This window comes from Nematolebias whitei, chromosome 13 (genome assembly GCF_014905685.2).
Source record: "Nematolebias whitei isolate Nwh7 chromosome 13, NemWhi1, whole genome shotgun sequence".
NCBI classification, from domain to species: Eukaryota; Metazoa; Chordata; class Actinopteri; order Cyprinodontiformes; family Rivulidae; genus Nematolebias; species Nematolebias whitei.
The window spans coordinates 8,221,226-8,246,213 of NC_056510.1; positions in this window are offsets into that span (position 1 = coordinate 8,221,226).

The following is a 24,988-nucleotide window of genomic DNA, read 5'->3' on the forward strand; positions in this document are numbered from 1 at the left end:
CCACGCAATGTCTTCATTATTTTCTATATATATAATCAGACATGCAAAAATAAAAACGATCTCAGTTCTCCACGTGTAACTCCTGCCCACTTTAATATCTTACACCAAAAACATTTAGGTTTACTTACATTTCTTATCTTCAAGTTTTCTTCTCTTTGATGCGATCTTGGAATCATTAGAAAGCTTTGAAATAATTTGTTTGAACTATAACTTCTAGAAAACTTTGTTAGTGTACCTGTTTTTATAATGAGAAAGACATTGAGCAAAGTCTAATCTAATATATCGTCTAATCTAGTCTAGTCTAATCTAGTAATATAGAAAATACTGAAGTCATTGCCATCTTTCTCAGCTGCGAGGTATTTTTACAACAGCAGTAATTTGAAAGAACAAAAGTAATTTTTGTATGTTTTCTAAAATATATTTTCCTCTTAATCACAAATCAGTTTTCTGTTACAGATTCATCTGTATTTAATCACTTTTCACATAGATTTGTCAAAGTTTTGTATAAAATCTCAGTCTGTGATGTGAGGGGTGCAGTCCAACTCGACTCGGGACAAGAAGCACCATCTCTCTTTGGATAAATGGAGGTACCAGAAGTTTGTTGTGATCCGTGCTGCTGCTTTTTATCGTAGAAGGGTTTGATCTCCTGCTGACTCTGACTTGTCACACAGACGGAGCTTTGCTGACATTCCTCTGACCTCACGGCGGGAGAGGATGGAGATGAGCAAAGGAAGAACAGGAAACAGAACCACCGCCCACTCTCCAGTTTCCACAAAGCTCCTCAGGTCCTTGTGAAACGTCCTGCTAGACCCGGTCAACCTCAGAACAACTCCGACTGTTTAGCTTTCTGAATCAGCGATCAAACAAATCCCTCTAGTTTTGTTTTTTTGTTCTTTTGGATTCCTGCCTATGTCTCTGAATGATTACAAGTTTGTACCAAAAAGAATTAAAGAATAAAACAACATATAACTTTTTCTCAAACTTGTTTTAGAAGTGGTCCAGAACTGGACAGATTTACCAAAATAATCGATTTTTAAAGTTTTTGTTAACACTTTTGATTCATATCTAATGCAAAAGATGGCCAAACTACGAACATGGGGTTGTAAAGATGAAGATTATTCTGAACATACCTCGTATATATCGGAGTCAAACTTGAACTGAATAAAATGATATGAGATGCCAGAATATTAGTCAAAGTGATGAAATGTTACTCATTTAAAAGCTTTAACGTGTCCTTTGGACTTTGAGGCTACAAAACCTTCACTTTTTATTAATTCAGAGAAAAAGGACCATAGAAACATTTCTGTAAACGTGACACACGGGTCACTGACGTCTACTCCTGTGGATTCAACTTCTGTTTCTTGGTGTTTTTCTCTCCAAGTTACACTTGACTCACTTCCAGGAGATGCTGGGAGACTGTCCCAGAGGACCTTTGATGAAAATTGATCTTGGCTAACATTGGAATTGCTGTCTGTAGAAGGACGTCACGCTTGCTCTCCGTCTGGGAGAACACGTTCTCTGCAGTTTGTGCAACGCTTGTGAAAAATGCATGGGAACAAACATGACATTGGACCAAGTTGTGATTGTTTCTATGCAACTTTATCAAGGTCAACATGGATTTAGTGACCAAACCGATGTGAGAACGTCAAAGTTCATGCTCAGCCATCCAGGTACAAAATCCAATAATGGTCAATCAGGTCATCTGGACAGTTTTGTTTTTGTGAAAAGACATTTCGCACTCTATCCAGAGGGCTTCATCAATTTGAGGAGTCCCAAGTAAACTGTTTTCCCCACTAAGCAGTACACTCCTTTAGTGGACCAACAAGTTTGCCGATGATAAGATGGTTTCTGGGGGTTGTTCTGTCCCCTGTCGACTCTTCCCAGGCAGGTAGCCACAGCCAAAGTGGTTCAAGACATCAAAGTTCATGCTCAATCATCCAGGTACAAAATCCAAAAATGGTCAGTCAGGTCATCTGGACAGTTTCTTTTTTGTGGAAAGATGTTTTGCCCTCTATGCAGAGGACTTCATCAGTCTTAGGTGAACACAAGACATGAGACAAGACATAAGAACGATTCAGTTTACCTTCAGATTTGCATTAACTCACCATTTTTATGCACATTTGGCCCAAACCGTTAAAATGATTCCCTGCTAGTCCCACAACAGACAGATTATAAGGACCACCAGAGGAACACTGTGATTGTGACACTCCACTGATGGTCTGCATGGTTATACACACCACAGCACGACGTCACGTGCGCCACAGCATGGCGTCACTGATGGGAGCTCCGCTTTGACTTGCTCTTTGTTTGTTCCTGTTGTTTTTGTGTCAACTTTGGTTTGTTTGAACAGGACGCACTTTTGGAGTTTTGTGTGTCGCTGCCTTGCCATGGTGCCATCGTGGTTCTGTTCCCAGCCCCCTTCCAGCTTCAGGCTCAGGCTCCAGCCTGTCTCCATGATCCTCCATCTGCCTGCATGGACTGAACTCTACAGAGCAGTTCGGTTCCACGGGGAAACTTTGGATGTGCTGTGTGGGCCAGACCTGGTTCTGGAGGGCAGTCATCCTCCGTTGCTGTGGTCATTATTATCATCATGCTGCTAACTGGACTGCGCTAAAAACAAGACCACGCCGCTAACAGAATCACTCTGCAAATAGGACCATGCTGCAGTAGATGTATGTCTTTTTCACTTTTGGTGCTATGCTTTGTATTTTTGTTGCATGCCTTGGTATTTCTTGTTTTTTTTTTTGGTGAGTCAAGATGGTTCTTCTCGTCCTGAGCATTTCATTGCATTGTTGACCTGCATATGACAAACCTAATCTTAATCTATGAACACAGCATTAATCAACAACAATGAAGGATTTCATAGTTCAAGTTGTGTTGTTGGTCCTTGGCTTATTTTTCTAGCGGAGTTCAAAAAGTCCTACAAACATTTAGACGAAGTTATGGCCACTCAGACTTAAAACGATCTGTTTTATTATTATTATTATTATCATTACAAACAGGAACAATAAAGTAGTTTCAACTTTAGTAAGGCTAAATTTGTTTTAATATGCTGGAAGACAGTTCAAGGCACGTTTATACATGGACCAATCACACCCCCTCACTAGTCCCTGCTAGGGTTGTTCATCTCTGGTAAGTGGCCGATACAAAACTCACAAGAAGAGATTTAAACCTAGTTTTTGTCTTTATATCTGTAAACAGACCTTTGCAAAAAAGATGTAGCTTGAGTAACTATTTTTACAAATACAAATCTTTTTTTACACACACAAATTCCTATCTACGCATGCACAAATCGCAAAATTATTTGACAAGGTGCCCAAGGCAGCAGGTGGACAGTTAAAGGCCTTGCTCAAGGGCCCAAAGTGGGGTAAATGATGGTGCACCTCTCACATCCACATTCTGATATAACAGCCAGGGGATCTGAACCGACAACCTTCTTGTCACAGGCTTGCATTATCTAACCTCTGTGCCACCACTCCTCCCGTCTTGTGCCATTCAAACTCTCAGTCACTGAAAACGACAGAAAAAGGAAACTAAAAGTCCATTCCCGAGAAGAAAAACAACAAGGACACTTGTTATAAGGAGGACTGAAGAGATTTGCTGAAAACAATTGGACAAATAAGGATTCAGGGAAATAAAGAGCAAAACGCATCAAACACCATGTAAAAAATAGACTCTGTTTCAGGAATCATTCTTTTTTTTTTATTAAGGACATGGTTGAAAGGGCTTAAAAAACTGATTCTAGACTAGTCTCTCAGAGGAGGGGAGAAATGTTCTGTTTTTCCAGCCCAAAGATTTCCGAGCTGATTTGAAGCAAAACTGACTTTGGGAAAGAGATCAATCTCAGTGGGAGTTCCTCTGTTTTACCAAGAGCTTTAGTGCTTTCACAGCTTCAGCTTTAACCTGTTTGTGTTGTCAGCTTTGACAAATTACTCTCAGGATTTTTCCAACTTCAAAACTCACCTCACAGCTAACTGGCACATGTGGAATCCCTGAACGGGCACGCTATCACGCTAAATGCTTTAGTTCTCACCGCAACGTGGATAAAACCGGTGTGCAGACAAAACGTACTGTTGTTGCATTTCAGCATAAGCTCTGCAGCTCAGACAACAGGTAGCAGCTTCACAGAGTCCAGGCAGAAACAAGGCGTTTCCTTCTCTGCAGGACCTGAGATCTCCTCAAGTTGAGCTGCATTGAGCTGCAGTGTTTAAGGGCAGAGTGCACCCAAAGTCCGTCCAACATAACTGCTGACAAAAGAACATTCCCTTCAAACCTCTCTGGGGAGGCTGACGAATGGCTTGGTCAGGTGTGTTAACCATCACACACACACTGCTGACAGATGGGTTAGATTCCACTCAAACCCATGAATAATGCAACATTCAGTTTATGGGCTGGAAGGTTTAGGTTTATTGTCATATGCAGGTCAACACAAGATCAACAATGCAATGAAATGCTCAGGACGAGACGAACCGTCTCGACTCGCCAAGAAAACAACAAGAAATACCAAAGCATGCAGCAAAAATACAAAAATGACGTGCCGAAAGTGAAAAAGAAATACATCTACAGCTGCATGGTCCTATTAGTAGTGAGGTTCTCCTGTTAGCACCATGGTACTGTTAGCAGTGTTTCTGTTAGTGGCATAGTCTTGTTAGCAGCGTGGTCTCGTTAGCAGCATGATAATAACGACTGCAGCAACAGACGATGACCGCCCTCCTGAATTGGGTACGGCAGACACAGAACGTCCAAGGTTTTCCCGCAGAACCGAACTGTTCTGTAGAGTTCAGTCTGTGCAGGCAAATGGAGGATCATGGATACGGCCACCATGACGGTCCGGAGCCTGACCTCGAGACTGGAAGGGGGCCGGGAACAGAACCAGGACGGCACGATGGCAAGGCAGCAACACACAAAACTCCAGAAGTGCGTCGTGGTCATACCCATAAGCATGGTTGTACAGAGAAGGTGCAAAAAAAGTTCAAACAAAAACAACAGGAACAAAAAAAGAGCAAATCAAAGCGGAGCTCCCGTGCACTGCGGTGCACGTGACGTGAAATTCAATGAGAACAAATAAATAACCTTACAGATGACACTTTTTTAAAAACTGGGATAAAATTAAGACAAAATTGAGACAGTTTAGGACTACCGTAAATACCGGACTATAAGCCGCTACTTTTTTCACACAGTTTGAACCCTGCAGTTTAAATAATGCTGCAGCTAATTTATGTTTTTGTTGTTTTGGCAGGCTAACGAGCTTCCTGCTGCCAAAATGTTTAGCTTCATCACACCCGGGCACTCCCATAGCTGCCCAATACACGTCTCTCTTGAGGGGTGGGCCCTCATGACTCAATGGGACTACCTGTATAAATAAAGGTAAAAAATAAAAATTTGCCCAATGAAGTTACCGAACAGGTCACAGTGGAACAATGCAACTTCGAATTACTGTAAATGAAACACTCTCACCAAATTATTCAGGTCATTTAATTTGCACTTGATGAACAGACCCTCCTCATGGAAAACACACAAAAAATGCAAATGATGCAGCTTTCAAGTTAAAGGCGATTGATCTGGCTGTTGAAGAAGGAAGTAGAGCTGCTGCATGTGAGCTAAGCGTTTCCTGGTAGGTTACTGTATTTATTTATTTTTAAGCAGCCTCGTTACAGGCACTGTTCAGAAAAAAAAACTTTTACTGTAAGTATTTACGTATGTTACTGGTACACATTTAAGTGTAAAAAAAATTGCGTAAATATCTCCTGTTGCAACGTGGACACATGCGGATTATAGACAAGCACGGCCTATATATGTACAAATTGAATTTTTTTATTCAGGTGCGCTCAATAGTCCAGAGATTATGGTAGTTTGCAACAAATTTCTACGTTGTTTGCAAGAATTTTGTGGGAATGATGCAATCTATTTGCCGTTACTTAAGCCCCCAGTATACTGCCGCATAAATCCATACGCAGAGGTACGCAGAGGTACGCACAGGTACGTGTGTACCCCCAGCGTACCCTCCGTGCAAAGCTCAAATTTTTACGACCGCATACGCGTACGCGGTGTCGCACAATAAACTGCCCAGCGACGGACTGTTTTGTATGTGACACCAATGTATTAAATTCCCCTTCTACATCCCTGATCTGGCCTTTTCTTTTGTTTTTTTGCCAAGAGGCAGAGATCTCTTCCTCCTCCGTTGATGTCATGACTGAAATGGTGAGAAATGTAGGAATTTGTCACGAGCGAATTAAACTCAGGTCCAGCGTGGCTGCGGGAGGGTCTAGAGATTTCCTGGTGGGCTGGTCTGATGTGTGGGCTGTAGAGCCAGCGCTCTCTGTTTTTTAAAATTTTTTAGATCTTTTTATTAACAACATATAAACACAGAACACCGCTGCTGTTGCCAGCGTTCGCTTTTTAAATTTTTTTCCGACCTGTCAATCAATCCAGTAGGCGTGTCAGCAAATGACCAATCGGCGACCTCAATTTGTCCCGAAGGTAAACGCCCCTTGTCTGTGAAGCTGCTCTGCGGCTGCTCGGGGTGTACGCTGGAGCATGAAGTCTGAACCCTCCGCGTACAGTACACGCGTACGTACGCGCAAACGTACGTACGCGGCAGTATACTGGAGACTTTACTGTACGTATGCTAACACGTCGTATCAGTTCAGTGTGATTCCAGGTTAGGATTTACATATTTCCTTTTTTCAGTTTTGAGTCTCCAACTTGTTTCCAACTGTCTCGGTCCAGTCAGACTTTAGGTTTGTGGGTAACATACATCAAATGTGGACAAAATGGAAAATGCAAAGTATCTGACATTTTTTGTAGTGGTTACTTTATCTCTAGAACAAAACATGAATCAGTTGATGGTTCTGGTCTTGTAATGTCATGTAATTCATGCACATCCATCTGGAGCCAGTGTTTCATTTTTTATTCGAACTACTGTTTATCAATGGATTCAAATTAAACAACTCAAAGATTTGTGTCCATTTCTGTGTTTACAGCCCTCCGAACATGGAAGAAAAAGAGACAAACTGTTTTTCACGTTGCGTTTGATTTCCGTTGAACACGTGAGCCGGGTCACTGGTTCCACTGGTCTGCAGATGATTATGGAGCTGAGTCAGCACAGCGGCAGCGAGGAGAGAAAACTCCCATCGATGAAAGAGGAGATCAACTATTTTACTGGGCTCAACATGTTGCATTTAGTTGGTTTGATGAATTCCCTCGCACCAACTGTGACTTCCCTCAAAAATGTCCGACCGCTGCCACCACAGAAGCTGCTCCAATCAAAACTACAACCCAGCTTTCTTAACAGAGCTCTAAAAATATGACAGAGGGAGACATGGACAAGCTGGACGCTGACTTTTTTATTCAGACTGAGATTAATGAGCAGCAACAATGTTCAAAGATGCATGTAAAGAATTTTAAAAGTATGTTTGGAGATTAACCAATTCCATCTATAATAGATTGGAACCAGTGATCTGAATGGTGCATTGTGCTCTGTATGACTAAGCTTTTTGTTACAGTGATGACAAGATGATTTCAAAATGTTATCCAGGCAACTTTTCAAAAAAAAAAAACAAAAAAAAAAGAAGAAACTATGTCCTGGCCAAATGTTTGTCATTTATCTTTACAGTATCCTTAGCAAACCTTAGTTTGTGTGTCTTTAAAGCTGTTTTTTAGTCTTTATCAGAAACAGACTTAGTTTAACTTTAGGTTGTTCAGTTCAGTGAGGAGTCGAACATTAAAGATGCAACTTTGACAAACCCACAGGAAAAGTGACAATGTAAACCAAATAGTTTGGAACAACTTGTGAAACGGTTTAGTTGCCGTCATTAAATCCTGATTGCAAAATAAAGCAGGACGGCAGACTCTTCAGCCCACACGATGAGGCCTTGCTACGTCCTCATGGTTTATGTTGTGATTCCTAGTTTGAAACATGGACTTCCTTCAAGCTCTAAAACTTAGTTTATAATTTAGTAAGTAGTTCTGTTGTCCTATCACATGGGTCTGCAACCTTTATGATCAAAAGAGCCATTTTTTGTCCCTTTGCACACTAAAGAAAATTACAAACAGAAAAAAATGGCCTTTTCAGACCTCAGATGGTAAAAGCCATTAAATGCAGTTTAATGTTGTGTCATGATCTGTGTATTTCACTCGTTTTATTCTTGTTTTTGTTTAAGGACAGGTTTAGTTTCTCATTTTATTTTCTGCTTCTTGTGATTCTTGAGTTTCACCTGCCTGTGTTCATTTATGGCATCTCTCATTCATCCTCAGACTCCTCTGTTTTTTTACAGCCAGTTTACCACACCCACTTCACCTGTTCCTATTTCCCCATTAATCTCAGCTGCAGTCAATCTCCCACTTGTCCTTAGCTCTCTATATATTCATTGTCTTTCCACTTTCACATCAGTTCAGTATTGTTGATATCTGTGCCTCAGTTTTGGTCAGTCCCCCGTGTTAAATCATTGTTCCTCCTGAGATGCTTCAAGTTTTTGCTGCCATGTCAGCACTTTTGTTTCGTTGCTAATAAATAAATTGTACTTTTTCATGGTTTCCATGCACAGTCTGTGTTCTTGGTTCAAATTTAAACCAACCGTGACAGTATGAAGTGATAACATCCACCTTCAAAACCCAATCCATGACATTGCTGCACAGAGAACCCACTCGTTAAGCAGCTTTAAGGTGTGGAACGTAACTCAGTGGTGTTAATATGGGGCACTTTGCAAAATAAATTGTGTTGGAGACAGGCTATACAGCCGCACTGTCATTGCATCTCACCCTTGAGTCACACTGTTGGCTTTTCATTCATAATTTAACCATTACAGCTCTGTGACTGTTTGGCAACTCAGAGACATAACAGCAATGGGTTGACTTCAACCCCAACCCCCATGCTGCCTCTGCCTTTTGGTAAATCACGTTAGAAAGAAAGCACCTCAGACTCAGTTTGAAGCACTTATGATAATAATCCTACAGATAATGGTGTATTTTAGCAATGAGTTGCAAATCCTCAAAACAAAGTGATTGGGTTCAATATGACTTATGATCTTCTATTTTTCTTTTTCATGCTTCTTTAACCGTTTCCACATTTACAAAGCTGAGAACAGAACATTGTAAAATCCACTCTGTTATCATGACAGTTCAAACACCTAAATGGAAACCTGCTCCTGCTTTATTAATTATCAGGAATGCACTGTCCGTATTTCCCTTTTACAAACCTGGGAGCAGAACATTATGCCATGAAGAAGCCACAGGGCACGTTAGCTGTGTGTTCTCCTCATCCAACCAGTTCGTCTTTGCTCTGGTTTTGGGGAAAAAGCCAAACTTTCTGTGCCGGCTTGTTTGGTTTGGAGAGCCGACGTGGAGGCAGACCAATTTAGAAAGGAAGAGGATGTGTAAAAATGGAAAGAAATAGTAGAGGAAAGCAGTCTTTTTTTGGAGGGGAAATGCTCTTAAACTCACTCAGCCATAGTTCACTGATGGAGTGGAATCTGTAACTGCTCAAATACAAGCACAAATTACTGTATTAAAGGTCAGCGAGGGCACATTTTTAATCTGCTTTGTGATTCTAAAAGAACAAGATGGTACCAACTAAGAACACTGCCACAACCTTCATTTCAAATCTGACAAGGTGGGCAAAGTTTGGCTTCATGTTCATGAACAGCCGCTTGACTTAAATGAAAGAAAAAGTTTGATAAATCTACTGCATGAATGCAGGAACGGATACCATCGTACTTGTTTCAAGAAAATTATTTAAAAAACAAACTAATGAATCTGACCAGGACAAAAATGATGGTACCATACCTTTTAATGTTTAGTTGGTCAACCTTCTGAGGCAGTCCAGTGATCGCTGTAGCTCTCTCTGAGGATTCTGCACCTGCCCGCAGGTGTTCTGGTCCATGCCTCATGATGAAACTGCTCCATCTGTCACAGGTTCGAAATGGTTCCTTCTCCAGATATTTCAGCTCCTTCCTGGCTTAAAAATAAAACATTTTCCATTGTTTTCAATTGTTCTGAGCTCTAGGTTACATTTTTATTATCCGTCTCTTCAATTTGTCCTCTTGTGGACACGTCCAGGGAGGCTGTCTCCTGTCCTGTGGACCCTAAACTCCTGACTGATCTGTGCAGGTGTAGTCAGAGGAACATCAACTACTTCTACTTCAAGCCAAACTTCCACAAATCAAATTTCTCCTACAAGTCAATCCTCAGTAAACCACACCTTCTCATTTTCACTGTTCTCTGTTAGTGAAGTTAATAAACTGTTAAAATGTCTGGGCTCTAGAAAATCTGCAGGCCCTGAAGACCTCCCTCATTATTTATTAAGGCTAGCTGCTCAAACCATAGCAGAACCGGTGTCTCGCATCTTAAATCTGTCTGCTTGGAAAACAGCTTTTGTTCTACCTATACTGAAGGGAGGAGACCCCACCATATTGAACAACTATCGACTGTGATATTGGTTGCGATAGACAAAGTTTTTTCTTAGTTTACACCTTTCCCAGGAGAAATTGACAAGTCGGCCTGTTCCGAGGCCAACCGTGGAGTCCAATTCAGATAACCACAATTGTTAATTTATTCAGGCAGACTATTTTTTTCCTTGTTATTATTTGAGTCTGTACTGATACTTCCAAGATCTGAAATGTCCAAATTAAGGTGCATTCTACTGGTCCGTGCTTACGAGCCTCTTCAAGGTTGTTTTCGTGCTGACGAGTCCCAAAGCCGCAGGTGGCCTGCGATTCGAATCACTTCCAACTTACGGTTTCGCTCATAAATCAGCTGATTTTGAGTACTCAAAGCACAAACGAACCTTTACATAGACAGCAGCCTGACGAGGTCCAAATTAGCTGCGGCTGTTGTCTTTGTACGTTGATAAACTAGGAGCCAGACTATTCCAAAAACAGAAAACCTGTTATCATAACTCCGATTTTATGCAATTTCGGCATCCTCAATCGATTGCAGAGGTAGACCCATCACCCCCCAGAGATATATCCAGCTGCATGTGTGTCGTCCAAGCAGATGAGGGTTCTTCAGGACACTGTCACTTTGTTGAAAAGATTTTATTTGTGTTGAAAGTCCAGTTGGTCAGATCCAAAATAGCAGTTTTCATTTTGGAAGATGTGTAAAAATAGGAGCTGCTCCGATACAAAGACAGAGAGCGAAAAAGCAGGAGGAGAACAGGGAGCGGGAAGAAATGCGTATGCCTCGTTAGAGAGCCAGTGAGAAAAATAACTGGAATATCTTGCAAAAAGACCTGAAGCTGTCGTCTTTGACCTTCCTAAGGGATTTTAAACAACTGTTAAGTTCATGACAAAATCAATACAGACATATTCCTGTTTTTAATATTTTACCTGTTTAACTGTTTTTCACAATGAAGCTTGTTTTTGTTTAATTTCATATCACTACTTCTATTTACTTTTCATTTTATGTTTTTTATGACTGTTTATTGTTTATCTCATCTGTTTTTTTTTTGGTTTAAAACAGGTCTCTCTTGAAAATCAGTCCTCGTGACTCAATGAGACTAAACTGTATAAATAAAGGTTGAATAAAAAACATCAAGCTGCTTGGTGATGTCCTGATAGTCTTTCAACATGATTTCAATAATTGTCTTTCTGAGCTCCCGTGTCCTCAGCTTCATGTGGTCCATGTTCAGTGTGGTACCCACCATGATACCAAACAGCCCTGTGACTACCTGTTACTCTTTAAACAGGCAGACTGAGTGATTACAGACTGAACACACCTGAGACAATGATTACTGGACACATCTTAGTTTAACATGTGCACACGATCAATTAAAAAAAAATAAAAAATTCTAGGAGTTCCAACTTTTTTTTTTAATCAAGGCTAGTTTCTTTAGTTTTAAAAAAAAAAAGTTGTTTTTAATTACTCGAAATTCAAAATCAAAGACTGATTTTCATTCAATCTTTTTTCCTTTGTCAGTTTTAAATTACCTTATTCAAAGGACACAAAACCAGAAATGTTGTGTCTCTATGTGAAATAAAGGCTAATATTCATTTATGTTTCAGCAATTTTAAGTTACTAAAATGTTTTATGCATGCATAATTTTCAAATTTTTGTAACTAAACAGAACCAGATAAAGGAATCCCTTAAATTAAATGCATTTTAAGGTTTTAGTCATTTTGTGCTACAGTGAAACCACCAAATATGTGTTTCCTTATTGTGAAATGATTTTCTTCCCAGTTCTCACGCGTTGTAAAATTATTTTATCAACAATGTGAAGGGGATTTTACTCTGACATCACTGCCGAGGCCAGAGAATCGTCTACAACACATTAATGAATATCAGCTGTTTTGTCTCGTTTCTTGCACCATCTCTGATGTGCGTGAACTTGTTTAGCTCATCTGCAGGTGTCTCAACGTGCACGTCAATCTCTGATGAAATCAACCGACTACAACGAGAAGCTTTCGTCCCCTTCCCCCCGAGTTTAAAAAGAAACTTCATGGAATCTTGTTCTAAATAAAGAGCTAGACAAACTTCAGAAACAGACAGAACTACATAAACATGCTACGATGACAGTCCTCTTTTGTTCACAAGGTTTTTACAAGGAACTAATGCACGTTCTTAGCCCGGCTATTCAAATAAGCACCACTCTGTAAACACGCTTTGACACACTCCTGCACACCTTGCTGTTGGGCCTGCAGGTTTTTACAGCCGTCTAGACTCTTGAATCTTGGGAATGTTCATTTCAGGGCAGACCTGGGTGTCAACAGCAGATTAGAAGCTTTGAAGAGCCCTGTTTTCAAAATGTCTAATAACTTCATGCCATTTGACCACAAACAGCCATTTACATAGACGGCACAGAGATAATGTGATGGGACTGTTCAACCCAAACACTGCAGCTCGTTCTTGTTGGGTATTCCCTCTCTTTTACATCTGCTGGAAACTTACGCTTTTTGTTGAGACAACAGAAGCGCCGACATTAACAATTGTACCAAAACATGTTCTGGTTTCACATTTTTCCAAATTCTTCAATGACAACAAAGCAAATGTTACAGCAACTTTACTTCTTTATCTTAGCACAGAAGAGCAACATCATCAGGACAGGACTCTGCGGTCTGCAGGCCAGCGGTCACTCTTTCAGGGATGAACATCTTCACATCATTGATAGAGAAGAACGGTGGTTTAAGGAGTGAAGGAAGCCATCTTTGTGAAGAGAACCGGTCCATCGTTAAATGGGGCGTAGGCCTCCGTGTTCAACTGTCCCCCTCTTACAATGCTGTTATTGCATCTCTCAGCTCTCTGTGAATAGCAAGCAGCCATAATGTTCCTCCTTTTACATGTAACAGCTAGTTTTTGGTGTCAACAACAAACTGATTGATCCACTATGAGAAGGTGCTATTTATAAGACTGAGTTTATTGCAGCTCCTCAGACTGAAGAAGTCTTTTGGATAAAAGACGAAACCTTTCAACAAGAAGAATCCGTCCAGAGGACGCGACTTTACTTTGTTAGATTTACTTTCTTTGGTTTTTGAGAGTTTGTTCCAGCCTGTGAAGATCAGAAAATCCCTGTGAAGGTACATCATTTAAATATTTATACGTGAAAATACTAATACCTGAAATTCAGTCATTTTTTGGTTCTAACTTTTTTCAATGAGTACAAATTCTTTCTTTTCAAATATGAGAAAATTTAAAACCTGACTCGTGAGTGTTTAATTAACATATGTGAGGATTAGTGCTGGATGGTCAGAAAATTGCTGCCTATTTTTTTTTTTTTTTTTAGATTCTTACTGTATCCTTATGGATGGTAATGTTGTTCGTTAATATTAGATAATCAAAAAAATTGTATTATTGCTTTAGAATAAACTGGTAGGAGGCCCCGGGAAGACCTAGAAGTCACCGGATGGGATGGTGTATCTTCTCTGGTCTGGGAACTCCTTGTGGTTCCCCTGAATGAGCAGTAGAGTGTCGCTGGGGAGCGGGAGGTCTGGTTGTCTCTCCTGGACCTGTTGCCTCCGCCACCTGACTACGGCTACGCGGTAGATGCTCCCATCCATCCCCCGAAAAACAGAAGACTTGCGGATGCTTTAAAATAACCATTTTTGGACCCAAGCCATTGTATCTGCTGAGTGAGGGCTTGTTTTCTTGCCTAGCCGAGCGGGGGGAGTGTTTCCCTTTTCATCTACCAGTGCATCTGGTGAGCACACAGTCTGGCTAGTTGAATCAAACTTTCTGATACGTGGGCGTTCATGGGGGGGGAGGATTATTTTTGGTTCACAGAAATGTTAAAATGATCATATTTGGGCAGTTAAAATCTGTTTATTGCGTATTTTATGCACCCTAAAAGTATTGTATTAACATGGTAAATATTGTATATCTGGCAACATACCAGTATTCTACGTCCCCAGAAAAGAGTTAATGTTATGGTTCAAAAATAAGCAAGTTGTCAGTTTTTTGTTTATATTTCTAAAGAAACAAACATCTAAACTGAAAATGCGGCTCTTTATTTAAAGTTTTTCTAATCTGCTTTGTCCGTCTCCATCTCCAACTTGTTGTTTAATCAGACAGAGGTTTTGCTTTCCTTTCTATTCTGTTGTTTATATCTTGTCTTTATCATGCCAGCCAATTAAAAATTTAATTTTAAACAAAACTGGTAATATAGTTAAATCTATATATGTTTCTAAGTGTAGATATGAAAAGTTCATACTTTTAAGGAAACTAAAACAATTAAATCACTGAATTATAATCAATCCAGTGAACTACGCAGCAGAAATGTATCAATAGACATTTTCCAAGACATTATACTATACTATATTATATAGTGTATATATTATTTTAGTTTCTATTTCTTAGAGCAGATCTGTCTTAGATTGTAGGTAAATGTATATAAATGACCAGCCCTGAACCTGAGTCTGAATAATTCAGGCTGTGGAGACTAAATCTCTTTGTTCTGACCTTTCAAATCCTGAAGTAAGATCCATAAAACCGAGGCCAAACCTCAAGTCGACTGTCACCTACACTACATGTCGGTCTTGAGGCCTTGGCATGGCCGCTGCGTGCAGCTTGGAAGTTCATTTCCTGCTGAACTCTCCGTACACGGCTCGCTCTGACAGAAGCAAAGCTGCTTTTGAAGCGGCAACAACTTCACACTCGGGGCTGTGAAACCTTAAGGTTAGTGGAAGGAAACGAGCGCTGCCAAAACATTTAGACAATTTTCATGCAGGATGTTTGCCATGGTTACTCCTCAAGCAGTTGTAAAAACAATCAAGGAAGAAACCTTGAAGTTCACTTGACAAGATCTGAACTTAAGACTAAATGCAGCTGAAACACAGGGCAGATATCCCAAGTGAAGATCTGAGAACAATGCAACGTGATTACAGCTTTACAACCAGCAAACGGCTTGAGCTCAAAAACTTAAAGTAGTTATTTTTCTTGTCAAATTATACCATCTGGTGGTTTGAGATATTTTGCTAACAGACAAACACACATAAACGTATTTAGATTCTTATTAAGATGTGATATTTACGTCCATTCATTTCTGCAGCCTAACACTGACCTTGAACCAAACCAGTACATGCTGAAATCTAGCTACACCAGATAATTTCTAAAATGGTAACAAGCACACTATATATGACTGCTCACTTTTCATAGAGGCAGGTAATATAAATCAACAATATAATGCAAAACATTATACAGCTTATTTACATAGCACAGACCTGTTGGTTAAGGGGTAACATGAACCAGGGTTCCCAGAGACTCTGGAAAACCACGCCCCTGTTTTTCAGACAGGGAATGTTCAGGGAATTTAGGGAAAACATTTTAAAAATCAGGGAAAACGGTGAAACTGAACACTGGTCTTTCAGATCAGAGATTTTGATGTGTTCATATGTATTCAGTAATGACTTCATGTTCTTCTACCATACACAGCACATGTATCTTTACTGATTAGCTAAACGCCATCCATTTTAGTTTCTGATGCTTTACAATATAATTAACTATCACAAATGATTGCCGCATGCACGTAGACTGTAGTTTACTGACCGTCGTCTCTGAATGCGACTCTGCCTGACACCTTCTGAGCATTTCATGTGATGGATCCATCTCCTGGAATTTCAGGATTTACTCAAGGGAAAATAAGGTACATTGTAAATGACCTGTACCTGTATAGCATCTTTCTATCTTATCAAGATACTCAAAGCTCTTTACACTACAGTCTGTGTCCTCGTTTACCCATTCATACAGCACTCTACTAGACCTATACAAAGATGTATCAGAGCTTTATCACATTCATACACCAATGGGACACACATCAGAGGCAACGAGGGGTTCATTGTCTTGCCCAGGGACACTTCAACATGTGACTGCTGGTGGAATCGAACCCCAAACTCTCCCATTGGAGGACAACTGCTCTAACCACTCAGCCACAGCTGCCACAATTTTCTTTTTTACTAGAATGTCTTGTTTTTTTCCCACTCCACTACAAAATTACATAGACTAATTTCGCTGATACAGGCTCAACATATACAGAATGTACAGCTTAAAACAAAGTTGACCGTGTGCAGCGTATAGTCACTTCATGTAACGTAGGAGCAACAAGGATGTTCGCCTTTTAGGTATTGGTAGTTCTGAAGGTAGATGTGAAGTCCACAAAGAGAATACAGACGTATGAGTCCTTCTGCTCCAGGTGGGTGAGAGCAGTGGACCACAGAGATGGTGTCCTCTGTTTGATTCTTGCTGTATCCATACTGGTCCTCGCTGATGTTGATCGTCATTTTGATGTGGGTCATGACCAGTTTTTTGAAGCATTTAGCGACTATCGGGGTGAGGGCTACTGGCTGGTCGTCATTCAGACCAGTCACGTAGAGCTCTTAGGAACTGGGATGAACATTTGGATGAACATTTCTTTTTTTTGTCCAACTCTGATTTTGGCTTTGACACAAATTTCCCCATTTGGTTTCTGCACTTATTTGCTCAGTTTCATTGAAACATGAACAATCTATATTGATTACCTCTAGGAATAATAAAAATAAAAATAACATTGTTACATCTTACTTTAGACCGTGATGGATTGTTTTTTTCCTAAAATGTCTTTATTTGCTCTGCTTCTTGTCCACCATAATTCCTGTGACAGCTTTTAGATCGAAACTTTATCGCGAGATCCTAAAACTTGAAATAATGTAATTAAAAAAAATATGAGAAGCGTTCTCTCAAACCCTACAAAACTTCACATTCTGGTTTCTGTTGAGATTGCCGGAACATTTTCCAGCTCTTGGTGTGAAGTGAATATTCCACTACAGAAGAAGACAACACGAATGTTTCTGCCACGGAGTGATTCAGAGGTTATTTTCAGCTCCTGCATGGAGCACATCGGAAGTGAGGGACTGCGAGAGGAATGTGATCGGTTTCTCTGCAACTTCAAATGTATCATGGAAGATTGGAGCGAGCCGGAATATGTTCTGTGGGTAAAAACTAATTATTATTGCAATTTACTATAAATACAGCACTCTGGGTGTACTTGGCAGACTGTGAGGAAACTAAACATCAAGAAATACTAACCCAGCTGACTCTTAGGAGCAGTTATATAAAAGTTTCTTTAAATAGAATGGCTGCAGATGCTTTTTTTTGTGTCACAAAGTTTGAATAGAAGAAGAAAAACGTCAGATGAAGTTGGTGTTAATCACTAAACCTCTTGAATTAGGCAGAAATAAATAGGCAGATGCATGCTTTCCACTTTCTCTTTGTTTGGCAGAACAACTGGACTGAAAACAACTGAAAAAGGCAGAAAATATCCAACAAAATCTTTGAAAGAGCAGAGAATATTTGCTCATGACCATTTAAAAACCCAAGAATGTCTCGCTCCTTGGAAGGACAGTGAGAAAGGAAGGGCAGCACCAAACTTCTGCACGGTGTCGCCTCCATCTTTCTCAAGTTTGACCACGTTTTTCTCTGTAATCTTTTCATTCACCTAACCAATCTGTAAACCCTTAGGGATGAAGAGACCTGGAGATGTGCCTGCAGCGGTGTACAAGTACATGGATCATTACCCACATCATTTTGTTGGAAACACTCAACCGTTGCCACATGTGGATCAGAACTCATTTAACAACAACAGCATGATGTACGACTATTTTCCAGCCTGCAGGATCCATAAAAAGACAAGCAAATCATTTGTGCATAACAGGAGCTTCAATGGGTTGGCCTTTTGTTTTTGTCTTTAGGCTCTCTGTACAAGTGATGAAGCAAGGAAGCAGAAACTGCAGCACCAAAATTAAGTTATTAATTGAAGCATACAAAGAAATCCTCACACCAAAGTGTCCAAAAATGTATTTAAGTAGCTTCATTTTAAATAATATATTCTTCCTTTTCTTAAAAACTAAAAACCTGTGAGTACTTGACTTAGAAATAGTTTTAGTGGCTCAAAAAGTACACAACCCTTCAGTGGCTCCTGGACCATCAGAGGTGATCAATCCTGGCCCTGGAGGGCCACTATCCTGCAGGTTTTATGTGTTTCCCTGCTCTTCAGCAGGTCTTCAAGTTCTGCAGAAGCCTATTATTAATTTGTTTATTCACATGAGGTGTGTGGAAACGGAGAAACATCTGAAACCTGCAGGATAGTGGCCCTCGGGGACCGGAACTGGGGACCACTGATCCAGAGGGATAATAAGCAGAAAATTAAACGTAAAAGAAAATGGCATACTTAGTACTGATTGTTGTTTATTGGCTACATTTAAATACTACAACCTGTCATAACTTGGGGTCACAAGTTTCTGCCACTTTGATTTTTTTTTTTGTTGAAATTTGAGAACCTTTAGAACCTCTGCTTTATGTTTAAATTAAAAGCTAATGAATCCAACGGTTTAAAAAGAATACCAACAAACAGTGCACAACCCATCTCCTCTAGTTATACAGAATTTTCATTCAACCTTTATTTAAACAGATTAGTTCCCATTGAGCCTCGAGGACCCGTTTACAAGAGAGACCTGTTACATACAACATACAGAGTAGGTGAGGCAAAGAGAACACGAGGGTGGAGGAAGTAAAATAAAATAAAAATCCTGTCTCACACCATGTCCTGGCCGGGGAACAGTGTAAAAGATGCAACAACAAAACAACCTTGCAACATAAACAGCAACATACAATGACATCATAATACATTTATGCATAGAAGGCCAACAAAGGTGGTGAGTTGTCCATGGACACTCCAGAAAGCTCTAGGGTTCTGATAAGATGGTACCGTGTCTATCAGCATCATGGTTCTGATATGGCCACAGATGTCCTCTTGGGGGGCAGGCAGAGCTTCTTGGTTTACTATCCTCCAGGAGCAATTTGAGATAAGTTGGCCTGTCCAAGGCCAGCGGGGAGGCCACATTCAGATAAACAATTGTTTTGGGCAGGCCAACTCTACTGACATGTCTGCCTTCAGATCTGCTGGTACACTCAACGGCAAATCCAAACGGCCAGATCCATGGACATCCCACCGATCTGTGCTTGTTAGCCTTCCAAGGTTTAATCCTTCATGCCAGTGAGTCCTAGTAGCTGCAAGTGGCCCCCGATTCTCAGAAATCGTGGGCCACTTACGGTTCAGCTCACAAAGCATATTAGTGTGAGAGCTCGAAGCACGGAGTCATCCTTCATATAAGGCAGGCAGCCTTACTATTACCAAAACTGCTGCAGACATCTTCCTGTATTAGACAATAACAGAAAGAAAAGCAGAAACCCTGTTATCATTAATCAAATTATGTGTCTTCTACGTCCTCAGACAGGCACATCATCTTTCAAACGCCCCAGGAATCCATGCCGTAACCAGCTGCGTGTGTCCCGTCAGGGCATGAGGGTTCTCCTGCACCCTGCATTCTGGTAGAAATATATATTTTTTATCAATTGCGTTGAGAGACCAGCTAACCAGATCTATAATAAATTTCAATTCAGAAGATGTGTAAAGAGAGGCTCAGAGGAGGTTCACAGGACAAGAGCAAAAAAGCAGGAGGGAGGGAGGAGCGGGTGAAAGCGACCATCTTCGTCGAGAGCGAAAGAGAGAATGAAAACTTTTCTAAGAATTTTTGTTTGTTTTTACTAAAATTATTTTTTACTGCCTCAATTCCCCCCCAAAAGTTGGGACTCTAAAATTTAAACAGCCATCCAATATCAACTTTCATCCTCGTCCTTTTGAGCTCAGAGGTTTCTACAGATTCTTCAGATCTGTTGATGAGATGAACTGTAGATGGCGGGATACTCAGTTTTCTCAATTTTTAATTGAGGAACATTATTTTGAAATTAGTCATTTAAGGTGCTGTGTTTGTTGAATGTCTGCCCATCTTTACCTCAGAGATTGGGCCGATTTTAAAATGTGCTTTTTATACCCAGTCCTCTGACGGACCTGTTGTTAATTACTCTGAATAATTGCAAAGTGCTCCTCCAACAGTTTATTACAGATATCATGTTTTTCTCCCTTTGTTGCACTTAGCCAAATGCCATCAAACTCAAAATCACCTCCTTTTTTTAATTACCCCGATAGGGTTAAATTTCTTAGTGTAAACATTTGATGTTTAATGTGTTCCACTGTGGGTGAATGAGAATTGCTAACCACATCATTTCATTCTGTTTATATTTACATTTTAAACAACTATCCAAATTTGGGAGGAAATTGGGGTTACACATGTTGGAAGAGAACATTTATTATGATACACTCCAAGTAGAATCCAATGGAAGTTTTTATTTTTTACACAGTTGGGGGGGAAAAATAGCACTGATTATTAAAAGAAAACACATTGCATCACTATCACATCAGTTTTTATCTACAATTTAGCCAAACTGCACTCATGTAGACACACCACAGCTATCCTCATTTGATATTGGAAGTTCCATTCCCACGTAAGTCTACCATCTGTGGTTAGCAGACAGAATATTCTGATTAATTAATAACAGGACTGATTGTGCCAAATGTTCCCCATGAGGTCACTTTATACTTCCCAAAAACACAGATCCCATGGAAACCACCGTATGACCGTAAGACTGGATGACAGATCCAAATTGATGCAAAGGGCTGTGACTGAAACGACCGACATGAGGCATTGGAGAAAATTGGTTTCAATGCTTTTTAAACAACTGTCAAAGCCAAGTGGCTGCTGACCGGAGCAGATGGTTCTGCAAATGAAGTTTCAGTGGTCCATTAAGGACTTTAATAAACTTTATTTCTTTCTAAAGAAAACAGAATTTATTTTGGTGCTCTTTACGTCCTGGATACCCTTCAAACGGTTGAGTTTGGAAACCGTGAAGTGGCTTTGAGGATCTGAGGGGATTTGTAAAGCCAACAGCTGAAGTAATCCTTTGATTTTGCACAATCATGATATGTGGCAATCTAGCCAGCCGTGTGCTTAAATTAGCGGTGCTTTATTTTATCCATCAGGCTTTTACAACAAGCACCTGATATTTAAATTCCTTTTCGGGCTTCTTTGTAATATGCTTCGTCTTATAAAGGAATTTTCCCATGATATTGAAAACAAGCGAGTAAAGAGAAGCAAATTTATGACTGACAGGACTGAATATTAAACACACAGGGTGTCCTTGAGAGCAAACTAAAAGTCAGTGGAACTGGCACAAAACCCTGCTATTAAATCACATTTATCCAGGCCAACAGTGTGTGTGACATGAAGTAAGCTGGACTGTGCAAAACATAAATAACCAATCTGAAGTTAAATTCTGTGCCAGAAACAACATGGGCCAAACATTTAACGGGTTTTAAACACTGAACAACAAACCACTTGTATAATCACGATCAGTTTAAATATACTAAAGGAACTCATGTTACAAGTTGTGAGCCAGTTAAAGACAACTGGATGTTTACATATTTTATCTGTGAAACTGTTGCTTCTGAGGGGAACGTATATCCCAGTTCTATTCAAGCGAACACACCAATGTCCCCCGCAGCTGAGGGATTTGAATAGTGAACGTTTGCAATTTTGGAGATGAGTGTTTTGTCTGGACTGGAACTGAAGAAGAAATGCAAGTAAACCTGAATGTTTTTGGTGCAAGATAATCAAGTGGGGAGGAGTTACACTGTGAAGAACAGACGTAGGTTTTATTTTTTTTGCTTGTCTAAGGCAGCACAGAAAGACGTATATCCTGGCGAGTGGAGGGAACAGTTTAATCCACTACCGGGTGCAATGGTGGAGCCAGGGGGTGACCAGTGATGCCACAGCAGCTTAATCTTCAGCCACCCCCAAGAACCACCCCAATCATCTGAGCAACCTATACATTTAAACAATAAAACCTAGAAAGCATGGTTTCCTCAAATGCTTAGAATGTCTGGTTTACGTATACTTTTAATGAATGGGGCCATCTTGGATTTTGACATAACCACCCAATTTTCTAAAGTGACTTTATTTTTAGACCTAGATGCACCCACACAACTAATGGAAGTATTTGACTTCCACTGACTTCACTTATTTTTTCATGCTAACATTTCATGCCAGACACACAGACGGAGGGTATTTCCAGTTCCCCTCTTCGCTCCAAAACGGGGGACAAATAGTCATTGTGTTTCAATGTGACTCATTTCTTTGGAAGATAATTCATGCGTCTTGTTCCTGCATCAGTTTATCTTTTCATAAGATGATTTATTAAGATGTTAAAAATGATTCAACCACATCAAAGTTTATCTTCCTGTTGCCAAGTTGGATTGACAAAGGATTTCCAGACAAAAGAAAAGTGGAGTTCAGTTTGAATTTATTGGAAATGACACATAACGAGAAATGACATTAGCAGTCTTGTTGCAGTGGAAATCATCAAAACATTAATGAAGCAGATTAAAGCTTTTATCTGACCAGGCTGCGACTGTTGGCGACAAATTGCGTACAGTTGCGAGGGAGTTTTCAAAACTCCTCAAAACGTTTGACCCCAGTTCTCAAGTTCCATGTGAGAGTAGTTTGGCTGGAATTATGAACATGTTTAAAAAAATGTTGTTGAACATTGAAATAATCAATGTTGTCACAGGAGGCTGAAACAAAACTGGAACTCTTTTCAGTTTAGTTTTGCAAGTCAAAGTGAATGATGTAAAAAAAAAAAACTGGGAAGTGTTGGCAACTCATGAAACCATATTGTGACAAATTAAAACATTTTAATGAAGATTTAATGAAGACTGCAAAAACATGACGTACCAGTACATTAAATAAGGACACTTTGTGACTAAATTGCAACATCAATATCCATGATATTTTCATCCATCCCTTATCTTTACCCGCTTCTTTCTTTTTGGGTTGCAAGGGTCACTGGAGCCCATATCCAGTTATCACTGTGTGAGAGGCGGGGGACACCCTGGACAGGTCTCCAGTCCATCACAGGGAAACATACATGGAGAGACAAATGAGACAAACAACCATTCACTCTCTCATTCACACCTAGAGACAATTCAGAGTTATCAATCAGACTAACATGCATGTTTTTTATCTGTGGGAGGAAACCGGAGTATCCAGAGAAAACCCACGCATGCACAGAAATAACATGCAAACTACACCCAGAAAGGTCCCCAGCTGGGATATGAACCGGCAACCTGCTTGCTGAGAGACAACAGCTCTACCAACTACACCACCATGTCGCCATGACATTTCCACTTATTTACAGAAACCTCATTTACAGAATCAGCAAATGAACATGATGGAGTGGTTTGAGTACCTCCATGACCCTGGGGGTTGTGTTGTCTGGGACACCAGCCCCTGCTTGAGTTTTCAATGGCAAATTGGCTTCAGGAGGGGAGTCAGACTAACAACGGTCACATAAATAGAAAAAGGGGAACTGGGGCACCCTCCTGAGCCAGGGGGCGAGGTGAGTGCCCGGTGACTGAATGAATGGGTGGATGAACTTGTTGGATAATTTAATTATCCTATCATCAGCTCATTAAATAAATAGGCCACACAGGAGAGGGGAAGATGTTTCTTAACCCAGGATTTAATCTTGCAAGATGGAGCAGCATTGAAAAAACAAGCATCAAGAGTTTTACATGTCGCTTCATCTCCAAGTCTGCTCACCGGCAGTATAAGGAAGTGTCTTTTTGTAATGGTTAGAAACCAGTAGCATTTCTTTTTAATGGCAAAGCATAACATTAGGGGTTCCATCCTTCTCCTGAGCACTTTAGTGACGACAACAGATTCTGCAAGATATCCTGATGCATGCTCAATAATCCAGGTAGAAAAATCCAAGAAAGTTCAATCTGGTCCTCTGGACATTCATAAAAATGTTATTGACCGCCTTCTGTACCACAGACTGTACCCAGGGGAGGCCACACCTAGTCTGTATGGTTTACCTAAAATCCACAAACAAGGAGTATCTTTAAGACCTATTGTTAGCATGATTAACTCTGTCACTTACAATGTTTCCAAATATCTGGCGTCTGTACTCATCCCTTTAGTTGGCAGCTCAGAACACCACATACAGAACACCATGGACTTTGTGGATAAGGTGAGGGATGTCATCATGGAGACTGATGAAACAATGGTCTCTTTTGATGTCACATCACTCTTTACGTGCATTCCTGTTGATGATGCAGTAGAGGTGGTCAGTTTAAGATTAAAATCAGACACCACTCTGAGCAGCAGGACCACGCTTTCCACAGAACAACTGTGTCAATTCTTGAAACTGTGCCTACAGTCAACCTACTTCACATATGGGGAGCAATATTATAGGCAGAAACATGGGTGTGCTATGGGGTCTCCAGTTTCTCCTATTGTTGCCAACCTGTACATGGAGGAGGTAGAAAAGAGAACCTTGACGTCCTTTTCAGGGACACCACCAAGTCATTGGTTCAAGTATGTTGACGACACCTGGGTTAAAATTAAATCTCAGGAAGTCCAACATTTTACTGACCACATCAACTCTGTGGATAAATACATCAAGTTCACACGAGAAGATGTAAAAAATGACAAGTTGGCTTTCTTGGACTGTGAGGTCTCAGTCTCTGATAGAGGACTTTTGCAAACCGAGGTGTACCGCAAACCCACCCACACAGACCAGTATTTGCAGTTTGACTCCCATCACCCTTTGGAGCACAAGTTAGGAGTCATCA